This window comes from Gigantopelta aegis, chromosome 8 (genome assembly GCF_016097555.1).
Source record: "Gigantopelta aegis isolate Gae_Host chromosome 8, Gae_host_genome, whole genome shotgun sequence".
Taxonomy (NCBI): domain Eukaryota; kingdom Metazoa; phylum Mollusca; class Gastropoda; order Neomphalida; family Peltospiridae; genus Gigantopelta; species Gigantopelta aegis.
Window position 1 is genome coordinate 42187384 of NC_054706.1, and position 23782 is coordinate 42211165.

At 37.6% G+C, this 23782-nt stretch overlaps 1 protein-coding gene and 1 long non-coding RNA gene across 2 annotated transcripts in view; one reads left to right on the top strand and one right to left on the bottom strand.

Moving 5' to 3' along the window:
- Positions 1-3150: 3150 nt before the first annotated feature.
- Positions 3151-7343, bottom strand: LOC121378216. The gene is made up of 3 exons (XR_005958686.1): positions 7133-7343; positions 6708-6769; positions 3151-3367 (listed from the first exon to the last, which is right to left on the bottom strand). It is a non-coding gene; the product is annotated as an uncharacterized LOC121378216 (long non-coding RNA).
- Positions 7344-10062: 2719 nt separating this feature from the next.
- LOC121380231 (mitochondrial thiamine pyrophosphate carrier-like) overlaps positions 10063-23782 on the top strand; it is a 63812-nt gene continuing 50092 nt past the window's right edge. The window contains exon 1 of the mRNA XM_041509057.1: positions 10063-10141. The gene's annotated coding sequence lies outside the window, so the exon portion shown is untranslated. The remainder of the gene's footprint in view (positions 10142-23782) is intronic.

Consider the following 23782-nt stretch of genomic DNA (forward strand, 5'->3'; position numbering starts at 1 on the left):
CAGCCAGACCTCTGTGGGAGAATGGCTTCATTAGGTAGGTTCTCTGGCCAAAGGCATCATCGCTCAACAGGAAATACGGCATGTGTCGATCGTCATTGGGCATGGGATCTAGATCTGGAAAGCCAATAGTTCCATCTTCCAAACACTCCTTCAATTCTGAAACGTTGTAAATCTGTGCATAAGACATCGATCCGTGTCGACCAACATCAATTCACACAAACTAGTCGACCAAAGCCATCATCACTATAGAGAAGAAACCCTTGTAATTAAAATACAAGGAGCCAGAGCCGGGTGGTTTTCTGATAGCAACATGTTTTCCATCAATGGCGGCACTGGCATTTGGGACATTCCATCTCTTCAGGAATTCATCAGCAAGTGGACGCCATTCATCTGGTGTTACTGGATAGGAGATTACTTCATCTTTCAATACATCAACAATGGCCTGGCAGACTTCTGGTATGGAGACGGAACAGGTGTTGCGGGCAACTGAAGTCATACTGGAGGGTTGAATACTTGTCACCAGATGCTAGGCGGCGTATAGATGCAGCGAGTTTCAGGCCTGGTTCCAATGCTTTCCTGTGGTTGGTGTCATCTTTGGTAATTCTAGGACCAACTCTATTCAGCAGTTCATCAAACATATCAGGAGGTATTATAAGGAAATTGAAGAATGACTGTTGATCTTTTATTCTCAGCACAGCCAGGAGTCGGTCATAATGGCCATATAGAAGTCTTCTTTCGGTATGCAGCTAAGAACGCATCCATCAAGATCTTCATTGCTTTCTTTTCCTCAGTCTTCTCCTTCATTGCCAATTGCTCATCTTGAATCTGTTGATTCACAGCCATTTGATGGATGGAGGAGAAGCACATTATGTCTATACACATCCATGGCCTGAAGAGAACTGATGCCAGTTGGTAGATGGACCTGGTATTTATACTATTTTGCATAGACGTGACAAGAACGTAGGTCTGTCGGTGTTTGGACGTAATGTGGGCGTGATATAAACTTCATGATCGTGCCTTGAACTTGCCGTTAACGTAGCATTCACTTCATGAAGTCTTCTGTAACGTAGGATGGACGTAGCGCCGTCTTAAAGAGGACGTTGGGACAACCGAATAGGCGTAGTGGCCGCACAGTAGGCATGGACGGAGTTGTCACCGAGTTGTTGCTACGTTCTAACCCTCAATATGACGTGTCCTCTACGTCTATGCTACCTCAATGGCGCTGTTAGTAGGTCATAAGAAGGTCCTTACTACTTCCTTTTCAGACCGCGTTGGTACTATGTGGATTTTGAACATGTCCAAAGTCAACGTAGCAGAAAATCGGTCTCCGGATACCATGGAGACCATGTTACGTCAATAAAAGTTCTCAGTAGGTTCTAAGAGTTTCCACTGCGTTCTGGCCTTTTTTCATGGACGCAGCGAGATCTTCATTGACATAGCTGCAGTGTGATGGGGGTATTAGTCAGCAGGATAATGACACAAGGCAAAACATTTTAACTTTAAAGGTCCAGGCTTATCGAAAACATAATTCACTATTGTTTGGTATCTACGTATACTTTTTACAATATATACGAAGTATCAATAAAACAAATTTAAAAAATGTACCCGTTTTTAATATATTCATAATAAAAAGTCGCGTTTCCCCCATCGCTTACCAAAACACTTCTCGACTGCACGAGCTAAGTCACGTGATCATGTGACACGCAATGCGGCATAATATTTGAAAGCGTTATTGTGCACTGCCTTTCACACCTGACCTGAGCTGACCTTTTCACACACTTGATTTGGAACGCGTTTTTTTTAAACGCGAAAAGTTTATTCTAGTGAATTGAATTGTATGAATGGAATATTCTTTTGGAGATAGTTTTCAAATGTGAAATATGGTGAACCATTGTTTAGAGTTTGGATGTACCAAAACTGCAGGTTTTCCGAACTTTAGGCAAACCGACAATCACGGGGTTTGCATGGAAGCGGTTCTTAAACCGAACCCGTGCGGAATGGAAAGGACCATCACGATAGGATAGGATCTGCAGTGACCACTTCATCCCTGGGGATTACGACAATTATTTGAGATGGTATGACACCTAAACATTTTTTAACATATCTGTTCCAAGTCTGTATCCCCACCGGCACATGTTATACGATTGCGTATGATACAGCAAACAAGAAACCACGACGAACAGCAGCTAAACTGGAGCTCAAAAGGGTGATTTACAAGTTACACACACACACACACACACACACACACTCAGAGAGAGAGAGGAGGGGGGGGGGGGGGTACCAGTGCAGGGGCGGCAGACTCTTCATTCAAATTCAGTTGTGAAAGACATTTTCACAGATAAAACAAATATAACCCACAAAAGTGCCCCTTTCAAAAGTGGTACGACCATGCGCCGCCCCTGCATTGACGTAGGGAGGGGGCCCATTTGAGCACGCCCCACCTCCACCCCATCAAACTTTTTTTTTAAACTACTGTATTAAATTTTATAAAATTATACATATACATCAAACCTTTTGTTTTTTAAAACTATTAAATTTTATAAAATCATACATACACATAAATATGTACCACGGCGTTGAAGGGACATACAAAATACGATACCAGTGTTTCATAATTAAATACAAATTGTGTGTGTGTGTGTGTGCTTTGAACAACGTCTCAGACTTGTAATCCCCCCCCCCCCCCACACACACACACACACAACGTGCGCGAAAATGCAACCCACATTTAGGACACTTGAAAATTATATCATTTTCAAAATCAATTAAAGTATGTTTTTTTTTAACGGCACCACTAGAGCACATTGATTATTACTCGTCGGCTAGTGGATGAGTAATTTGGATTTGGTAATTTTGGCATAATAGTCTTAGAGTAAACCTGCTACATTTTTCCATTAGTAGCAAGGGATCTTTTATATGCGCCATCCCAGACAGGATGCACATACCAAGACCTTTGATATACCAGTCGTGGTGCATTGGCTGGAACGAGAAATAGCCCAATGGGCCAGACGAGAATCGATCCCAAACTGACCATGCATCAAGCGAGCGTTTTACCACTGAGCTATGCCCAACTATGTGTTGATCACGTTCAACGACATACAAATTTATCAATTATCTTCTTAGAAACAAAAATAAATGTAACTATTCATAAATGGACACAAAATCATGTATGTACATATACAATACATGTATCTTTATTAATCATGTAGGTTTCATTGCTTGTTATTTCACTGACAAACTGATGCTATCAAATCCAGCAACACTTTCCTCCATCTTGGACTCTTAACATTCCCAGCTTTCTATGTTCCAACTTTAAGCGACCAGACATCGAAGAAGCCATAGCTACAGACATTTTCCACATTTGCACCTAAAACAGAAAATTGATGTTTGTATTAAAGCCGCACACCCTAGTTCCATCCAGCGGAAATAAATTATAATGTGGTTAATCTACAAACCTGTAACACACTTAGATGACGTTTTTATCAAACGGAGTGAAAAAGCAGGTTTTATATCGATAAATACCATGGGAATCCCCATGTCCCAATTGCTTGAAATAATTTTGAAAGTTAGTATTCTGATGTCACCGGTAGATATCGCTCGAAGCACAACAATGCCTACGTCACGACACATTTCACAGACTTGGGGTGCGTTCGTTTCACCTCACCTGGACATGTTCCAACTGTTCTGTCCTGGTTGTATCCCCTCTCCAGATATCGTAAGACTTAGCAAAATTATTGGTTTTAAGTGTTTGTAACGTTTTGTATTGAGACACTTACTTGTCTGAACTTTATTGTTACTGAAAATGTTCACGAACTGTGAAGAAAAAATGTTTATAGCGCTGAAGATGTTATATAAAAGTCACTCATGTGTCAACAACTAACACACTTGCATGTGTTATCTAAAAAGTTTTTATTAAAATACTAAGTGAAGTAATAAGGAATGACTAAATTGGTACATTGTTTAATTCAAGGCTATTAGTGATGTTCCAATGAAGGATTATAATCGAACATTTATCAGTTTGGTTCTACCAATATGATAATAGATCATAAAAATCCATAATCAGTTGTGTGGGGAAATGCTAACGGTTAAATGTTTTTCCAATTTAGAAATGATCGAATTAATGTAAATATGTTGGGGTTGATGTTTGGTTTCATGTGTACATAAAAACAATTTTTAAAATTTAAATAGTTATTAAATGGAAGGATGTAGATCCTGCTGAACACAGTAGGTGTTCAAATAATTCTAACCGATTATGCCAGTTGTTTGTTTGATAACATGACGAAATTCCACCCCCACCCACCCTCGGACGAAAAATAGAACTGCTTCCGTCCCAGGCAGTGCCCCATGACAAATTTTCTCTGACTGTCAATACAACCTAATGTTTGACATCCAACAGTGTTCGAAATAAGCACTTGTCCTTTTACCCACCGGCCTCGGTGGCGTCGTGTTTAGGCCATCGGTCTACAGGCTGGTAGGTACTGAGTTCGGATCCCAGTCGAGGCATGCATTTTTAATCCAGATACCGACTCCAAACCCTGAGTGAGTGCACAGACCAGTGATGCATGACTGGTTCAACAAAGGCCATATTCTGTGCTATCCTGCCTGTGGGAAGCGCAAATAAAAGATCCTTTGCTGTCTGTCGTAAAAAAAAGTAGCCTATGTGGCGACAGCGGGTTTCCTCTAAAAAAAACAGTCAGAATGACCATATGTTTGACGTCCAATAGCCGATGATAAGATAAAAAATAAATGTGCTCTAGTGGCGTCGTTAAATAAAACAAACTTATTTTGTCCTTTTACCCTGACAAGTGAAAATTCAAGCATGACCAGTTGTTAGCAACTTATTTCGAGGGCTGTGTGAATGTGTTCTGACAGAATTTACTTCAAATTATGAATTGTTTGGTAACATCTTACCCTATAAAATTGTACATCACGGGATGTAGATATTTAAGCTGGAGTTAAATATGCTTGTGCATTCGAGATAAAGATAAAATGGGGAGGTGAAATACATTAGTTTTATAAAGGTACATGGACTCCGTAACGTGTGACATACTGTAATATATACAGAGTTGATGAACAAAACAAAAATAGTGAGATATGTGGACCTTATAATATCTACCGAAATGTAGGCTTGTTTGCCTTCACTTCTGGCCCCATGTACGGCTAATTCTGCTAATTCACCAAACTCTGATGACACTGCGGATCCAATAGTGATTACATAGCACACCACTCGAAACCAGAAACCCCATTTGATAAACTACATAGATCAGGGTATTCAAAAATAATAGGTGGCAGCCTATCTCCTATTAGGGGGTGGGGTGACTCGTGTGCAAATCTCAACAGTTTGATTTGACTTTCTCGGCTTCTGCAAGCAATATTCCACAAGAATTGTTGTTAATACCATGTCCATACGAAGTAAGCTATTTAGCAAGTTAAATATGGATATGCTTCTTTTTTTTAAAGTGGCCACCATTTATTAATATGATTGTCAAATGTCGTTTTATTTTACGCTATTATACATGCACCCATGCACGTGCGTACGCGTACACAAAGACACGCACATACCTACGGACACACACATTATGGCAATAACTGTCACATTTAGTTTATGTTTCGGTATATATTTATACAAATCTGTAAACTAGATATAATTTTAAAATGATTTTGACATGTTTTCAAACTAGTATCCATATTTATCCCTTGAATCAATAATCAAGACATCCTCAGTCAGTCAGGTATATGAGGAATCAACAGTGCAACAAACCTACCAAAAGGAAACTGTCACAGGCAATAATCTAGTCATGGAAGACAAGGTGACCGAGACTGTAATTGGAGGGACAGTACATGTTATTAGTTCAAAGAGAAAATGCTATTGGAATAGATGAAAACCAGACAGCATACTATCATCAATTATTTACATATTTACCTTACTTTGGCACCCAATAGCCGATGTGTTTTTTGTGTGCTGGGTGATATTAAACATTAATTCAGACATATTGTCACAAAATTCACTGGGTGGTGGCATTATATTTGTAGCCTACTGGAAAGTATTCCCCCAAAAGAAACACAACAAGGCTGGGAAGGGTTCGAGGGTTTATTCTCTCGATCACACCATACGCGTGGTTCTGTAAAAATAATTACAAACGATAAATACACTGATAATAACAATAATTAACAACCTCGACTTAATCATAAAAATAAATTACAAATGTCATTACATAGTAATATATATACTCATTTAAACCATTATCACACAATTATGCTAAGTTACTGGCATAATACTTTCCTTCAAAAATATACATATACGTTTCGGCGACGTTAGTGCCAAAAACAATCATCAAAAATAAGTACATGCATTTAAGATAATTAAATGCGGTTATACAAACAAAAAAATACCACAAAGCAGTAAAGACTTGGCAACATTATTGCCAACGTTACTCGATTACAAAATAAACAACTTCCCCATTTCAAATGCTGTCAATATAAAACAATAACGTTCGGGTTTGTATGACAAACATTAAAATAAAGACCATTACAGAATACAAACTGGAACAATCGATTTAAAAAACAATAATATATATATACATAAAATACTCGGTTACAGCACAGGTGAAACAAGTCACGTACGTTGGTCAAGACGCACGTGAAACACCTTCGCTGCAAGAATTGCATGTAATAAAGAAATAGACAATACTACTACTACTACACACCTTCGCTGTGGGCGATGAACCGTATAGGATGATAACACTATTACATGTGCGTGGGCTTCATCCTGTGAATAAATGGATAACATATAAGCTACCACTCAAATGGATAATAAAACTACAGCAATTAGACATCTCATCCAACACTAATCACTAATTCTGTTTATACAATTAACTTGCGCCTCTATCTATATTTATACGTTTAATAGTATACATCCAACACCTTTACTTTATTACTGTTTATAAAGTTAACTCGTCCATATATATATTTATTCGTTTAGTGTGTTTTAGTGAATTCAATATTTAAAACGTATTTACCTAGCCTTAATTATGGACGTTTAAACACTTTTCCACATTATGTATTACATTTACATATATCTAAAATAATGAGATAAACATTATAACAATTAATACATGCATATTAGTCAAACCTGTAAGTGCCAAAAGGAAGTCTGAAGATAACGAAAGCTCAGGAAAAGGAAAAGGCAACTGCAAGTCGTAAGTATATAACGTGTTGTGTCACTGTCTACACTCAGCGCTGCACGGACCTGACTCACGACCACGTGACACCAAATACACATAACCATTGGATAGTATCAACCAATGGCTCGTCCCTAGCCAGTATGGCGAGAAACAACCATAAAAGGCTTTGTTTAATGCACCAATACGATATTCTCAATGCAGATTGAGAATATCCTATACTAAAATAAATTGAATCCTAAAATAAATATTAATAGTAATAGATAAAATATGTTATTTATATACAAACGGCCAAATATTTAGTCCCCGTTACATATTTATCTTAGTCTTTCTATAGATGGCATTTGAAGTCGAACGTAATGGCACTGTTTTATTGCCCATGGCTTGACATCATTGTCTGTAATATGTACCTGTTTCATTATTGTATGCACAATACCTGAACCTGTGATCATCTGGTAGTAACCAACTTCATTGATGGAGGGTGACACAGGACACTATGGTATTGAACCCACTCCAGTCAAAAACTGTCTGTTGACCAACTTTCATATGACAGACCTCGGCTTCGAATAGCTTCATTGGCAGCGTATGCAACAGCGCCCATGCTAAATCGAGGAAAGTGCAACCTGTATACCACTCTTGTTCGACTGTATTCAGGAAGTGTATAATTGGTGGAGTTTTCCATAGATCCTGCATTCTGTTATGGTTTGGCATACTACTAGAATATCTAATGCACTCTGCTTTCTTGAGTGATCCACACACGCCTTTCTTTGTTGTGGACCAAACTTCCCCGCAGATACAGTCTCATGGGTAATCTCTTTGCCATCTAATGTTTCCTCATTGATATTGTTGTATGCTGCAGTTTGTATGAACACATTTAGCCAAAAAATAAATGGGGTGACAGTACACATTATATAGGACTTGGCGATAACTTTCATAGCCAGACTGGTATTAACTGCTTCTATGTCTTCATAGGATGAGTATACCAATAAATTATTTTGATCCAGTCCAGTGGCGCAGTGACATGGTGAGCACAATATGCGTGGGTGTGTTCACTCGTCCATGTGAAGCACAGTGCAAGATTGTGTTTTACCCGTCATGACGACATGCCATTGATCTGTTACGTTTTGATTATTCTGAGTATTTTGAATTGAATATGACAATCCAAAACAGGATGTTGTATAGGCTCTCCAGTAGTACCTCCGTGGATCTCGTCAAATTTAGGTTGTGGACACTCAGTTTTGCAAATCTGACCAAATGATCTCAGCAGCATAGTATACAGTGGAGATTCACTTTGACCGCGTGGTTGGTGAAAAACAACAATCATTGATATGGTTCTAGAGCTTTAGTTCGAGTCACTGGCTTGTGTACATCTTAGCTGTAGAGACACATATGTTTGTCAGAACACACTTATTTCTTTAGCAAGAAGTCATACGAGCTCATAACAACACACATGTATTTCATATACTAAATCTCCGTGAGTCAATATCTCAAGGCTTAATATTATCTTGAACTTAGAAATGAATTAATCCATATCTTTATTGCCGAATTCGATAGAATTTTAACAATTTCAGTTTAGTATTTCGACAATTTGAAACATTCGGAAAATAATGTATTATGTAATATTAAAATTGTTCACTAATTCAGTTCTTACAAACACGTACTTAACTGAAATATATGTTATTGTTGAGAAGTAATAGGGTTAACCTTTTATTTTTAAACGGTTTTATTTAACCATATTTGTAAACATCTTTTAAAATGTGACTTTATCACATTTCTGCACGATTATATACTGAAACATTTCAGCGATTCCAGGGATAAATATGCAAACATGAACAATATATCTTAAGGCCATATCCAATTGACACATTGCATAAATATTCTAAATGTGACTATTATTGCCAATAAAGAAAATTACATTTGGCAGCCATATTGATAAATGACAGCCATCTTGAAAACAATCCACATCCAGATTGAACTAGCTGAACAGCAGCATAAAGGCTTACGTCATAAGGGCTTGTTGTTAAGAACAAATCTTGAGGAATATTGGTAATAGGAGCCGAAAAATCATTGAGAATTGCACCTAAACCATCCCCACCCCATAGGCTATTTTCTAATGATCTATCACCTATTGTGTTACTGCCATCATATGAAAAAATCTCTTCAAATCAAATCCAATTAATACATTACATAAGCATAAAACAAACGATATTCTAATCGTGACAGTTATTATCAAAAATATATTGAAGTGCAAAATAAAATGATATTTGGCAGTCATATTGATAAATGGCGGCCATTTTGAACTAACTGAACTGCAAAATAAAAGTTTACTTCATATGATATGACATTAGCAACACTTTTTGAGGGATATTGGTTGTAAGAGCTGAGAACGTCAAATCAAATTGTCGAAATATGCACCAAAGTCGCCCACTAACCCCAAGAAATGACTCGTTAAATATTACGTAACCACTGGCTTGCCAGAGAGCGTATTCAGTTCACTGGGATGGTACAAAATGGCTACGTCTGTTATATATAATAGCCGTGACATTTAACCGTTTTATTAATTAACTATATGATTATACTTGTTGATATTAAGCAATAATGTGTATAATGCATACCAGTCCAAAAGCCTTGCGCGAGCATCCCTTTAAGACTAAAAGTGGCTACTAAATATTATATTTGTATTCTTTGACATTTTCAAGAGTAGTTTTTTCAGTAGCAACGAGGAATTAGCAATAATTAAGCAATCATCAACGAGCAAATAGAAAATTGCAATGAGCATGTCACTGCCAGTATTCCATAAGTCCACAGAATCTATTTTTAGACAAAAACTGTCCACGAAACAAAAGTAAAAAGGGAAATCACTCTATTTATTTTAACCTCGTGCACTTCCAGTTTCCAATGTCGTGGAAGGAAAATTATGTTAAAGAATGGAATTGACCAAACAGCTGATTTAATTTAAGGTAAAATCTCCGACTGGCCCCCCTTTAGGCAAAATCAAATTTCGTATATTAATACATTTTTACAGTATATAATCGTTTTAGTTTGAATAGGCATGCAGACTCAAAGAGTAATAAACTAAGGTCTCACTACACAGATGTCATCTGCCATTGAAATCCATGTTAACCTTTAGACTACTGGATTAATTTTTGACAAAAAACACCTTGAGTGGATACATGTTTATAATTTTTACTGACATGTATTCACTTAAATGTTTTATAAATACATAAAATAAATAGAGATTATTATATGAGCATGTGTGTCACACTGATTTTAAAAAATGAGTGTCAGCATTTTTGTATTTCCCAAGCGAAAGCGAGGATAATTAATACATAAATTCTGACACATGTTTCGTAAAATCAGTACAACTCATATCTTTATTATCCATATTATTATTGTCGTTTTCTTTATGAACAAAACGTTTTAGCCACTAGGAGACAACGAAATGAAGGAAGGAAATGTTTTATTTAACAACGCACTCAACACTTTTCCACTGGGCTATGTCCCGCCCTAGGATGAAATGACATCATATTTCAAATGCACAGTCTGAGCTAGGAATGGAGAAGCAACGTGTCGCTTCCCACAGTTACGTCATTACACTTGTTATTACATATGTGCTTCGTATGATTATTATTAACTCAGTTATATGTTGAACCATATGGATAATAAAGTTCATATATGAATCGGAAGGTATTATTTTCGTGGGTTTTGTAATTTTTATGATATTTTAGATAGCTAATGGTGATTAAAATTAGGCAAAAAGTTATTTTTTATTTATTGTTTTCTACTGGTTTCCAATTAATATCTGCACAACTAAACCCATATAGGATAATAGCGACCATTTCCCCAGTATATCGAACAGTCTAAAACCATTCTGAATGCCTCGGCCGGTTTTGATTATGTATTCGGAAAACCTCGGCCACGTCCAATGATGTCAACAACAGCTATCATTGCCTGTGCACGTGTGAGTGTTAAATAGGAATGCTGGTCAACTCGCCCCAAAGCCAACTCGCCCGAGTGTTTGGACAACTCTCTCCAAACTTCACTGTCATTAAATAATTGTGACAAAATTAAAAATGACGTCTACAACTTTGGTGTCATTTTATTTATTAATATTACAGTGAAACTCCACTATTACGATCACTTATTAAAGGGTTTTATATTGGGGAGATCTTAATATAGGATAAATAATAATCTATTACAATGAACTGTCAAGCCTAATATAACATTTGTGAGTTTGTCCCTTATTTTCTTAAAGGAATGATCAGGCAAGGCTTTTGGACTCCGACTGGTGTGCATATTCAACAATATTTAATGCACATTAGCTTAAAATGTTGGTATATTAATTTTTAAAATGGTAAAGATATCAGTTGACTAAACAGTGTAGGGTGAGTTGACCAACCGCGTTGGGGCCGCGTTGGGGCCGAGTTGACCTGCTCCCGTTAAATAGTGATAATTATTTAACTTGTGTTGTATGTTTATTTCTCTAGCGGATGTGATTATTGTTTGTATAGATTCCTGTCAGGTTAGTAATTTTTTTAATTCCTCATCATATGGTCATAAAAGCACCTTATTCATTCCAAGACCGAACCTTGGTAAAACATTCCAGCTGTTTGATTGTGTGGGTCCCGTGACAACATAATAATTAGAATTTAATTTCAGCAGTTTGTAATAAAACTAAAACAAGTTCTGTTTCCTTCTTTTGTCTTGTTATTATTGTTTGTATGATATGATAACATGTTTTTAGAGTGCAATTTAAGAAAGTTATTTTTTAAAACGAAATTCGGTCGCGGGCCATTCAAAAGTTGTACAGGTGAGTCAAAGTGTTGCTGTGAGTGGCCCAATTGGCCAGTCAAAAAAAATCCCAAGTGCATACCCTGTATATGTATATATATATATATATATATATATATACTTCTCATCAAAGATTTGACATCATCAAAGTAATAATAAACATTACAGAAATATGTCTTGACATATATCTTTCTTTTAGACTTCTATAATGTGTACATGACATGGTCACACCCATGTATTATGTACTCCAGAATGCATCTAAAGACAAATGAATTAAAAAAAAAAAAAAAAATACATGAGAGACTATCCCCAGCATTCTCGTCCCTAAATTATTTTGCCAACTCTGAACTCAAATCATGGGGGACACATTGCCCAGGTATCCCAGACCCATCACGCTAACATGGCATGGTATAAATGCAATTTTTGTTTTTTGTGTGTGATAAACCGGCCTCGGTGGCGTCATGGCAGGCCATCGGTCTACAGGCTGGTAGGTACTGGGTTCGGATCCCAGTCGAGGCATGGGATTTTTAATCCAGATACCGACTCCAAACCCTGAGTGAGTGCTCCGCAAGGCTTATGGGTAGGTGTAAACCACTTGCACCGACCAGTGATCCATAACTGGTTCAACAAAGGCCATGGTTTGTGCTATCCTATCTGTGGGAAGCGCAAATAAAAGATCCCTTGCTGCCTGTATTAAAAGAGTAGCCTATGTGGCGACAGCAGGTTCCTCTAAAAAACAGTGTCAGAATGATCATATGTTTGACGTCCAATAACCAATGATAAGATAAAAACAGTGTCAGAATGACCATATGTTTGACGTCCAATAGCCGATGATAAGATAAAAACAGTGTCAGAATGACCATATGTATGACGTCCAATAGCCGATGATAAGATGAAAAATCAATGTGCTCTAGCAGCGTCGTTAAATAGAACAAACTTTACTTTACTTTTGTGTGATAATTGGCGTACTTGTACTACTTGTAAAACATATTGTGAATAAATTGAACAGCGAAGAAATTGAACTGTGGATCAAAAACCAAAAACCAAAAAAAAAAAAAAAACGAACTGTCCCATCCCTAGTCTGAAGAACTGGTTCATTAACTGATTCACTCCAGCTGTCTCTTCCGCTATACATCCATGTCCCAAAAAGTCAATGTACAATATTACAAAATAACATGGGTAAAATATAGCCAGAAGGCTTACCATTAAACATACTAGAAGTGAATATGTGAACCACAACATGTCACAGTTAGGAACTATAGTGGACCGTGATGAACAGTAGTGACCACCAAGCTATAAGGGCCGCAACTCTAAATGCATTTTGTCATTTTGACAAAAACTCAACCCTGAATACCTACAGGTAGATTCTGGCTGTACGAACATTAACGACTGAATTAATTGTCAGAAATCGGTAGTTTTTGTAAAAAAGGATGATGAATAAATTACTTTACATGACTCTAGTCCCTTAGATGCAAATCAAAAGTGGTGAAATTATTTTCTCAAATATAGTTTATCAGTTTGTAACCCTTTATCAGCCATTAACACCATTTATGTATATATTTTATTATGTGCAATATCTTAAAGAACTGATTTATGTCACTAACATAAATTTAACCACCGAAAATAAAGAATTGATTTATTAAAGTAATTATGAATGACTGGGATTTTTATACCAAGGGACATAACTTTAGAAATTCTTGCCACTAATTCTAAGATTGTTTCTTTCATTTTAAACACAGAATCTCAAACTTGCATACATATTGCTATTACAAGCAAGACTGATTGTTGTCAAAAATAAAATAAATAAATTGCAAAAAAAGATTTAATAAGCATAAATCATGTTAAGTCTAGATTTTGCTCCATATTTGACTAAATACAGTTATGAGCCAAATTTTTCAGTGTTTCAATTGTAAACCAGAAGTATAAATGTAATGCATAATCATGACAATTTGGTATATTTACAATAAGAAAATGAAATACAAGTATGTAATTAAGATATACATTAAATAAAGATATTGCAATTTGTTCATATTTATGAATTTATGGATATTTATACTTCACATTTATTGACCTATAATTACCAAATTAATTTTCACCAACAGCCCATATGACTCCATACTAACATCTCTTGCTCTAGTTGGTTTGTCAACCACCTAACAAAACAGCTTCAAAATATGAATTGATAAGTTAGTTAACAACATTATGTTCAGTTCAGTATATTGTCATAAAAATTAAAATGCTAATACTTTTGGCAGGAACAACATACATGTATGTACTGTGGCCAGTATGAATGATGGTTAATTAGTTTTAAAGCTGCACGCCCTAGTTCCATCCAGCGAAAATAAATTATAATTTTGGTTAATCGACAAACCTGTAACACACTTAGATCACGTTTTTATAAAATGGAGTGAAAAAGCAGGTTTTATATCGATAAATACCATGGGAATCCCCATGTCCCAATTGCTTGAAATAATTTTGAAAGTTAGTATTCTGATGTCACCGGTAGATGTCACTCGAAGCACAAAAATGCCTGCGTCACGACAAATTTCACAGAGTGCGCACAGACTTGGGGTGCGTTCCTTTCACCTCTCCTGGACATGTTCCAACTGTTCTGTCCTGGACAGCGAAAGAAATGAGTTTGGAACAGGAAGTTACTTTACGAACATGGGTGCTTCTGTTTAGGAAGTGGCTGCTGCATGATACTTGAATGGGAATAAGACGACACTGACCATGTTGACTATACTACAGTGTTTGAAATAATAAATTTTATGTATTTTGTATAAACCGCAATTAGCCTACATTTGCTATTCGGAACCGGGTACTAGTGCCTAACCTATTGTTATTAGCAATTAGATGCACCGTTTATTATTGGTAGTGGTAGTGGTGGTGGTAGTATTTAAAAAAAAAAAAAAATGGTAGTAGTAGTAGTAGTAGTAGTAGTAGTAGTAGTAGTAGTAGTAGTAGTAGTAGTAGTAGTAGTAGTAGTAGTAGTAGTAGTAGTAGTAGTAGTAGTAGTAGTAGTCGTAGTCGTAGTAGTCGTCGTCGTCGTCGTCGTCGTCGTCGTCGTGGGTGGAGAGACACTTCCCCTCCCCAGGACGAAAATATAAGAATTTTTTTCCTACTCTATTTAAATAAAGGTAACAATATAGCTTGTGTCCCCCACCCCCACCCCCCAAGGTTGTATCCCCTATCCAGATATCGTAAGACATAGCAAAATTATTGGTTTTAAGGGTTTGTAACGTTTTGTATTGAGATATTTACTTGTCTAAACTTTATTGTTAATGAAAATGTTCACGAACTGTGAAGAAAAACCTCACAAATGAACAACAAGCAAACGACAACAAATCGGATGTTGATTGCGCGAACCATACACGAGAGAAAACAAACCGAACCAAAATAATAACGGTCACATGGTATACCAACGTCTGTGACATTGAAATGGGAATATCCCCTCTAAAAATAGATTAGACCTTGTCTGCTCAACGTTTTTTTTCTCAGAGGTACGTGGCTTTTTAAGAAATACGAAAAATGCAATTTGTGGTATTACAAACACCAGGATTACCAAAAAACACTTCAGGTGAATGGAAATGTATATTCTAAATAATAAACGGTAAGTAAAGTGCAATTTTATTTGTGAAAAAATGGGTTTAATAGCGAAAAACAACGGCGTAATGGTTAACAACTAGGGCGTGTCCCTTTAAAGCTAATGTCTACAGGGCTTCTAGAATTTTTTATAAAATCCTCTACCCATGGGATCAGTGATTTAAAACATTTACTAACCACAATTAAAAATATGCTAGCTCTACTTTACTTTTAAGTTAATACAATTTGACTAAATAATAGTAATAATCAGATATGTCACTTAAGTAGGAAGATAGAGCTTAAAAACACAAACATTGGTGGGTTGGGGTGGGGGCAGGATATTCATATTTACAAAATAGACTTAGCTACAACATTTGACAAATGTTTTTCACTAGCCCGTGCCATCTCTAATTTTCTTCTCTTTTTTTCTTTCTTTTTTTTGTTGGGAGGGGAGTTCAGGGTAAATTAAAAAAACAATTTTTTTTTACAAATTACCATCAAACTGCATATGTTAAATCTTCTTTTCTGACACAGGTTTTACGATTGATGGGACATCCAAAGTAATATGAACGACAGAATCGTAATACATTATCAGGGCCCTCCAGCCAGTGCACTCTGACTGGTATATATCAAAGGCCGTGGTATGTGCTATCCTGACTGGGATGGTGCATATAAAAGATCCCTTGCTACTAATCGAAAAGAGTAGCCTATGAAGTGGCGACAGCGGGTTTCCTCTCTCAATATCTGTGGTCCATAACCATATGTCCATCACCATAGAACCGTAAATAAAATGTGTTGAATGCGTCGTTAAATAAAACATTTCCTTCCTTTATCAGGGCCGTATCTCAGCACAATGCATAGACGAATGGGCATTTGGCAAAATAGTGGATCATTCCATGGATCTCGATCTAGTGCCGCGTCTATAAAAGTATAGCCACTTCCGAGGAAATTGTTTACTGGAAATTTGACACCTCTTGCATCGCCATAAAGTTTATTTCATCCTTCTTGCATCACCACAAAGAGCTAGGACTGCCGCTCACAGACTTCAAAGACAATGCAAGTCAAGTTGTTTTTGTTTTACCTTTGGTGTTCTTGCATTTTGTCTTCGCCCCTATATTAAAAATGAGATTTAATCTCTATAATTTAATGGTATTTTTTAAAGAAAAACCCTTTTTATTTATACTGAATTTCTTTTTTAAAATATATTATTTGAGTCAGTATAGATTTAAAACTTAATAACATGTTTTTATATAAATTTTAACTTTATTCATTATGAAGTTAAATACAAATTCATCGCTTATCTGTTGAAGCATATGGACTATATATGGTGAGCACAAGGAACATTATAGTTTCGATTTTGGCTGTGCAGTTAAATTTCAATGTGATAATGGAGGGCTAGTTGAATTTGAGAAGGGCCAGTAAGATTTTCCGTGACCTGGTTTTCATGTTAATTTTCAACCCTGATGTATTATTTTGTTTTGTTTTACCTGTAATATCTTTTCACCAGGACTTCCTTCTTCCTCCATGAATGATTAAATAAAAATAACACTGCATATATTGTAATTATTTTTGTTTTATTCCAATATATATTCAACATCACTACTGAAGAGTCACTCATATTGTTAGTACTACACATGTTAACAATTCCCGTCCAACACACTAATTATGAAAGAAGGAATGTATGGCCTTCGTGGATTAGGCCCAGAGTGAGGTTTCCTAAGTAGCATTTGTATTTCAATATGAGTAATGGTACTTCAGGTTAGAGGCCACAACAAATGGTAAAAGTTATGCAAACACATGTATCTACTATCACCCCAACAAATGGGTTCTCTCAATGCAACCATGTCTGAAATTCTGTATGTTGTGCTCATGCAATGATTGCCATCCACATATTCACACACACTTCAGTTGAAAAAGCGTCGTGTTTTAACTAATGTTGAGAAGGGCAATGGAGTAGGTCACATACAGGTTGAACAGAGTCTACAAGAAGTTGCGAGGCACTTTTTTTTTAGTGTCAGTCAGAGTGATTGGGTGGATGAGGCAGCAACTTCAAATGACTGGATCCATTTCCTATGCACAAAGACCAGGACCAGCATTAAGCAAAGCAACAACATGACACATTTTCAACTGAAGTGTGCGTGAATAAGTAAGTATGTAGAGTGAGAACACTACCCATATGTGACAAGATTCTGGAATGTTGTGAAAAGTAGGGGGACTTTTGGTTCAAAACTGTCTTCATGGATGCATTGATGTAGTAGCAGCGAAGGCTATGTATCACGACTACTGTTTTTCACGTTTTATACTACACAAAGAGCTCAACGCAACACCAATATCAAAGAAAGCTCAAGGTAGACCCGAAAATCAAAGAATGCTGCAATGTTTTGAAAGACTGTGTGAATGGCTTGAATCAGAAGCTGATGCTGAATTGTATACGCTTGCAGAATTGTAAGCTAAAATGGTAGAGTTTTCCAGTGATTCTGATATTTATACTGTCAAGAGACTGAAAGAAAAGCTGCAGGATTATAAAGAATTAATTTCTTTGCAGAAATTGAGGGGCGCGGTAATGTTCTCTGCTTTTGAAATATGGCAAAGTATATCATTAATAAAAAATGGTACTTTGACATGAAAGATGAAACAGAATGTATAGTAATTACTGAAGCAAAAATTATTCGATCAGAAATCGGAGAAAAAGAATATGATTTGGAATCATACACGACAAAGGAAAACATTTCAGATATTGATCATGGCAAGCAATGGATACCGCGCCACCTTCAAACACTCTTAAAAATTATTGTTTCATCAGAAATGAAATTAAACAGCATTGGTCGTGCTATTGTACAGTCATCTCGGCCAAAATCAGTTATAACCCCAACCTTATTTGGCTTAGGTGTTGAGATGGACCATGTATTTGGCTCATAAATGAATTGTCACTGTCACAGGGATCCTATAATACCCGCAACTGAATAAAACTTGATTATTCAAATATCTCTCCTAACTGTATATCTGTTAGATCTCTCTGTATCGGGCAGTCTAATACCCGAGTGGCTCGGCTCTAGGTATAATCAGAGATAAGATCTTATATAAATATATATATATATATATATATATATAGCACGTTTAGTTCACTAGAAAACACAACAAAACACAATACACTTTGGAATCTATATTAACACTACGCTGACAAATGTACTTGCCACAGTAGTTAATTAACAACAACAATATAATAACAACCCAGAACTAATCACTTAATTAGTTAATCACTAGGGGTCTAGTTTACACAATATTCTAATCACTTCACCGTGATACAACACGCACATGTGTGATATTTGAGAAACGCTGCCAGGGGAACTTAATTAATAAAGGAATTACAACTCTATTCCTAGCTGGTTAATTTTTAATTAACCCGTAACTACTCATTCAGTAACCTGTAATACAGAATTAATACTGGTACCTGTCACAATAAAGACAATAACCTACAGTTTACCTAGGTCCTCTAGGATGACCGGCTAAGCTTTATCTTACCAAATACTCATATAGAAATATTAGAACAGTGAAGCCTACAATTTACTTCGTCAGAACCGGAGACACTGTCTAACGAATATTGGTATAATACAGTATTAAAATATTTAAAGTCACATCAATCACATCAAGGTTATACAATAGAGCAGAAAAATATATTTACCACGTCCGGACTGAACTTATATAGATCGTTCAGTGGACGACGTCCGTTCCCCTGGATACTTCCAATGTTTCTCCCCGATATATCTAAAATCCTATCTATTTATTCAAAAATCTCAGAGAGAGCGAATATCGTCTGGGGGCACAACGCGGTACCTCACCTATCATGTGATATTGCCACAGCTCCCAGGGACGGTATTTTTCCTTAGATGGCCAGACTTACTGTCGCCTAGTTCGCCAGAAACCACGGTCGTAAAACCGCACTACCGGAGATATTACGTAACTACTGGCCACATGGCCTCCACACCTGGTCTGGGTGTGTAATAGGGGGTACGGTCACGCGGAGGTATTACGTAACCAAGCTGCACATGGCCCTCTAAAACAATTAACATCGCCACAGGCGAAAAGATAAGACCATGTTCCGTCACACACCCCCACCTCAAAAAGGATATTTCCTCTACTCTAGGAATAGGGAAATATACTACATTTAAACAAAACAAAATGTGTGTTAACCGACGCATCCGGGCATTTATAACACATAGTAATAAGGTGACTACCAGTAATCACACTGAGTCTTTGAGTCCCTGGTATACAATAGTATATATAAAAACAAAAACAGAAATCAAGAATGTCAACACATTATCATAACGTTCAACTTCGGGACATGTGTCCTTGATATGTTCAGTGGTAATTGGGAATTCCTGCAGAAGAAGACTCCATCTCAAAACTCTCTGGTTGGTGGCTTTCATTCTGTGAATGAAGGTAAGCGGATTATGGTCAGTAAAGACAACCACTTGATGCAATGCCGATTTCACGTAGATCTGAAAATGCTTCAGAGCTTGTACCATGGCCAAAGCTTCCTTCTCTGTCGTGGAATAGTTCACCTGGTGTTTGTCAAACGTTTTGGAGAAGAAACTTACAGGATGGTCCAGTCCATTTTCGTCTTCTTGGAACAGCACAGCTCCAGCTCCCACGTCACTGGCATCCACAGCCAGCTTGAAAGGCATTCGGTAGTCTGGTGCTGCCATCACGGGAGACGAGGAGAGCATCTGCTTGAGACGGTTGAATGACTTCTCGCATTTGTCTGACCACTGGAACTTCGATTCCTTCTTTAGTGCTGCACGTTTTACAGGTTTTACCCGATAGTCATGCTGTCGACTCGGTGTAGCGTTGGGTTCCAAGCGCACATCCTGGATTAAGGTATTGGTAACCGTTGGAAAGTCCTGACAAATGGAAACATTTTCTTGTATCAACGTAGTCAGCTCTGCTCGCTGGGGGCTGTCAAGGTGCAAGTCCGGACTCAAGTCTGCTAGAATCTGGCTGTTGGTTAATTTGATCTCTGCAGTCTTGACATCATCACAGGAAATTGAGTGACTCTCAGTTTGGACAGGTAGCACTGGAACTATCGGCAGTCTGTCAAAATAACCTTTTAGCGAATTGATGTGACAATACCTACTTTTCCTAACCCTATCAGGAGTGTTTATCACATACCCTGTCTCATTAACCTGTTTGTGCACAACATAGGGACCGAAATACCTGTTCTGCAATGAACCCCGTTTAATGGGAAGGTACAGCAGCACCTTATCCCCTGGTACCGGCCTCGGTGGCGTCGTGGCAGGCCATCGGTCTACAGGCTGGTAGGTACTGGGTTCGGATCCCAGTCGAGGCATGGGATTTTTAATCGAGATACCGACCCCAAACCCTGAGTGAGTGCTCCGCAAGGCTCAATGGGTAGGTGTAAACCACTTGCACCGACCAGTGATCCATAACTGGTTCAACAAAGGCCATGGTTTGTGCTATCCTGCCTGTGGGAAGCGCAAATAAAAGATCCCTTGTTGCCAATCGGAAGAGTAGCCCATGTAATGGCGACAGAGGGTTTCCTCTCAAAATCTGTCTGGTCCTTAACCATATGTCTGATGCCATATAACCGTAAATAAAATGTGTTGAGTGCGTCGTTAAATAAAACATTTCTTTCTTTCTTTATCCCCTGGTTTAAATTCCCGACTCCTAGCCTTCCTATCAAACACTGATTTTATTTTGCTCTGAGCATAGCTCAGATGCTTCCTAGCTAGTTCGGTCGCCGGCCACCTCCTATCTCTAACTCTCTTATTCATTAATACTCCCTTGTCCATATAATAACCTAACATCTGATCCTCCATCTCAACAATGTAGTGCGAGCTGCCAACAAATTTGGATCAGCCCCCTGCTCTAGGATTAACTCTTGTCTATTACAAGGTAAGTACCCTCTATCAAACACAACTGGTTCATTTACCCTCTGCGGGAGGTCAACAGGTTCCAGCACATTTATTTCCTCAGTTGACTTATCTACCATTTTACTGATAACCTCATCCACTCCAATTTCATGGCTCACACACGTATCAGACAAATCACAATTTTCCTCTGGGTCTCGTGCTACCCTTCTGGCCATAGCCCTAGTCATTACACACGCAGGATATCAAATCTCATCAACCTCACACTCTTCTCATGGTAAAGGGCTGTCTTCAATTAACAATTTGTCACCTTGCGGCTGGCAACACTGACTAGTCAAATCGTTACCCAACAAAACTCCTATGTTTTCAACAGGCAAGTCCTTCACAACACCCATAACGACTGGTCCCGTCACAAACTTCGAACACAAGAAAACGTTATGTAACCGGACAACCATTTTTTCTCCAGTAACCGAGATTACGGCCAAACTACGTCCTGTATCTGAATTTTCAATACCAGCTAAACACACTGACGTTATAAGCGACTGGCTACACCCTGTATCTCGATAGATTGATATTGCCTTAGGACTCAACTCTTGTTTCACACAACAAAACACAATACACTTTGGAATCTGTATTAACACTACGCTGACAAATGTACTTGCCGCAGTAGTTAATTAACAACAACAATATAATAACAGCTCAGAACTAATCACTTAATTAGTTAATCACTAGGTGTCTAGTTTACACAATATTCTAATCACTTCACTGTGATACAACACACACACGTGTGATATTTGAGAAACGCTGCCAGGGGAACTTAATTAATAAAGGAATTACAACTCTATTCCTAGCTGGTTAATTTTTAATTAACCCGTAACTACTCATTCAGTAACCTGTAATACAGAATTAATACTGGTACCTATCACAATAAAGACAATAACCTACAGTTTACCTAGGTCCTCTAGGATGACCGGCTAAGCTTTATCTTACCAAATACTCGTATAAAAATATTTGAACAGTGAAGCCTACAATTTACTTCGTCAGAACCGGAGACACTGTCTAACGAATATTGGTATAATACAGTATTAAAATATTTAAAATCACATCAATCACATCAAGGTTATACAACAGAGCAGAAAAATATATTTACCACGTCCGGACTGAACTTATATAGATCGTTCAGTGGACGGCGTCCGTTCCCCTGGATACTTCCAATGTTTCTCCCCGATATATCTAAAATCCTATCTATTTATTCAAAAATCTCAGAGACAGCGAATATCGCCTGGGGGCACAACACGGTACCTTACCTATCATGTGATCCAGACTTACTGTCGCCTAGTTCGCCAGAAACCACGGTCGTAAAACCGCACTACCGGAGTTATTACGTAACTACTGGCCACATGGCCTCCACACCTGGTCTGGGTGTGTATTAGGGGGTACGGTCATGCGGAGGTATTACGTAACCAAGCTGCACATGGCCCTGTAAAACAGTTAACATCGCCACAGGCGAAAAGATAAGAGCATGTTCCGTCACAGTCACGTTTGGGATTCTCTGTCAGTTAAGATGAAGTGACTAGATACAAACAATCTGTTATTCAAAGTGAACATCTTGAAAACTTGATCACAGAGTATTTTCCTGGCACATTTACTCGGTGAGTGGCAGATAATGTCGACCACAATGTAGCGACACTAGATGGACAAGGGACTTTTCACGGTATGGGAATTATAGCTGTATTAACTCCAAAAGATACCCCATTGACCCCAAAGTCGTGACTTATCACCAGACAGCAATGTATCAAGGCGAATGAACTGGTGAAAGATAAAGGGGTGAAATATGTCAGTACATAGAGCCACCTGAGAAAGGCCTAGTGTCAGTCTTTTACAAATTCATTCTTCAGTTGAAAGTACATGTATGTACCACACATGTTACCACCAGAACTAAACTCTGATCTACTTTGGCACTCTGGGTGGATGTTCAGCAAAGCAGCTAGACCAAGACCGAATTGGTCAGGATTCATGCAGCACATATTTTCTGATGATCAGCATTCAGTTTAAAAATTTGAAGTTGCGGCTTCTGCCAATCATCGATTTGAATCCATCTGATGAAACCTGCATTTACTCCACTTTGATGTATATTCAACGTCAAGCTGAGCTACTGAATATACCAACTCTTTGTATAACTTTTGATCAACCCTTGTGGCTCAAAGCAGTTGAAATTATCAAATACAGTCTGTAGACTTGACAGCTTTCACACAATGATGAGCTTCTTGGGAAGCATGGGTTCCATGATGAAAGGCTCAAGCTTAGAGGATGCATTAGAAACGGCATACGGTCCAAATG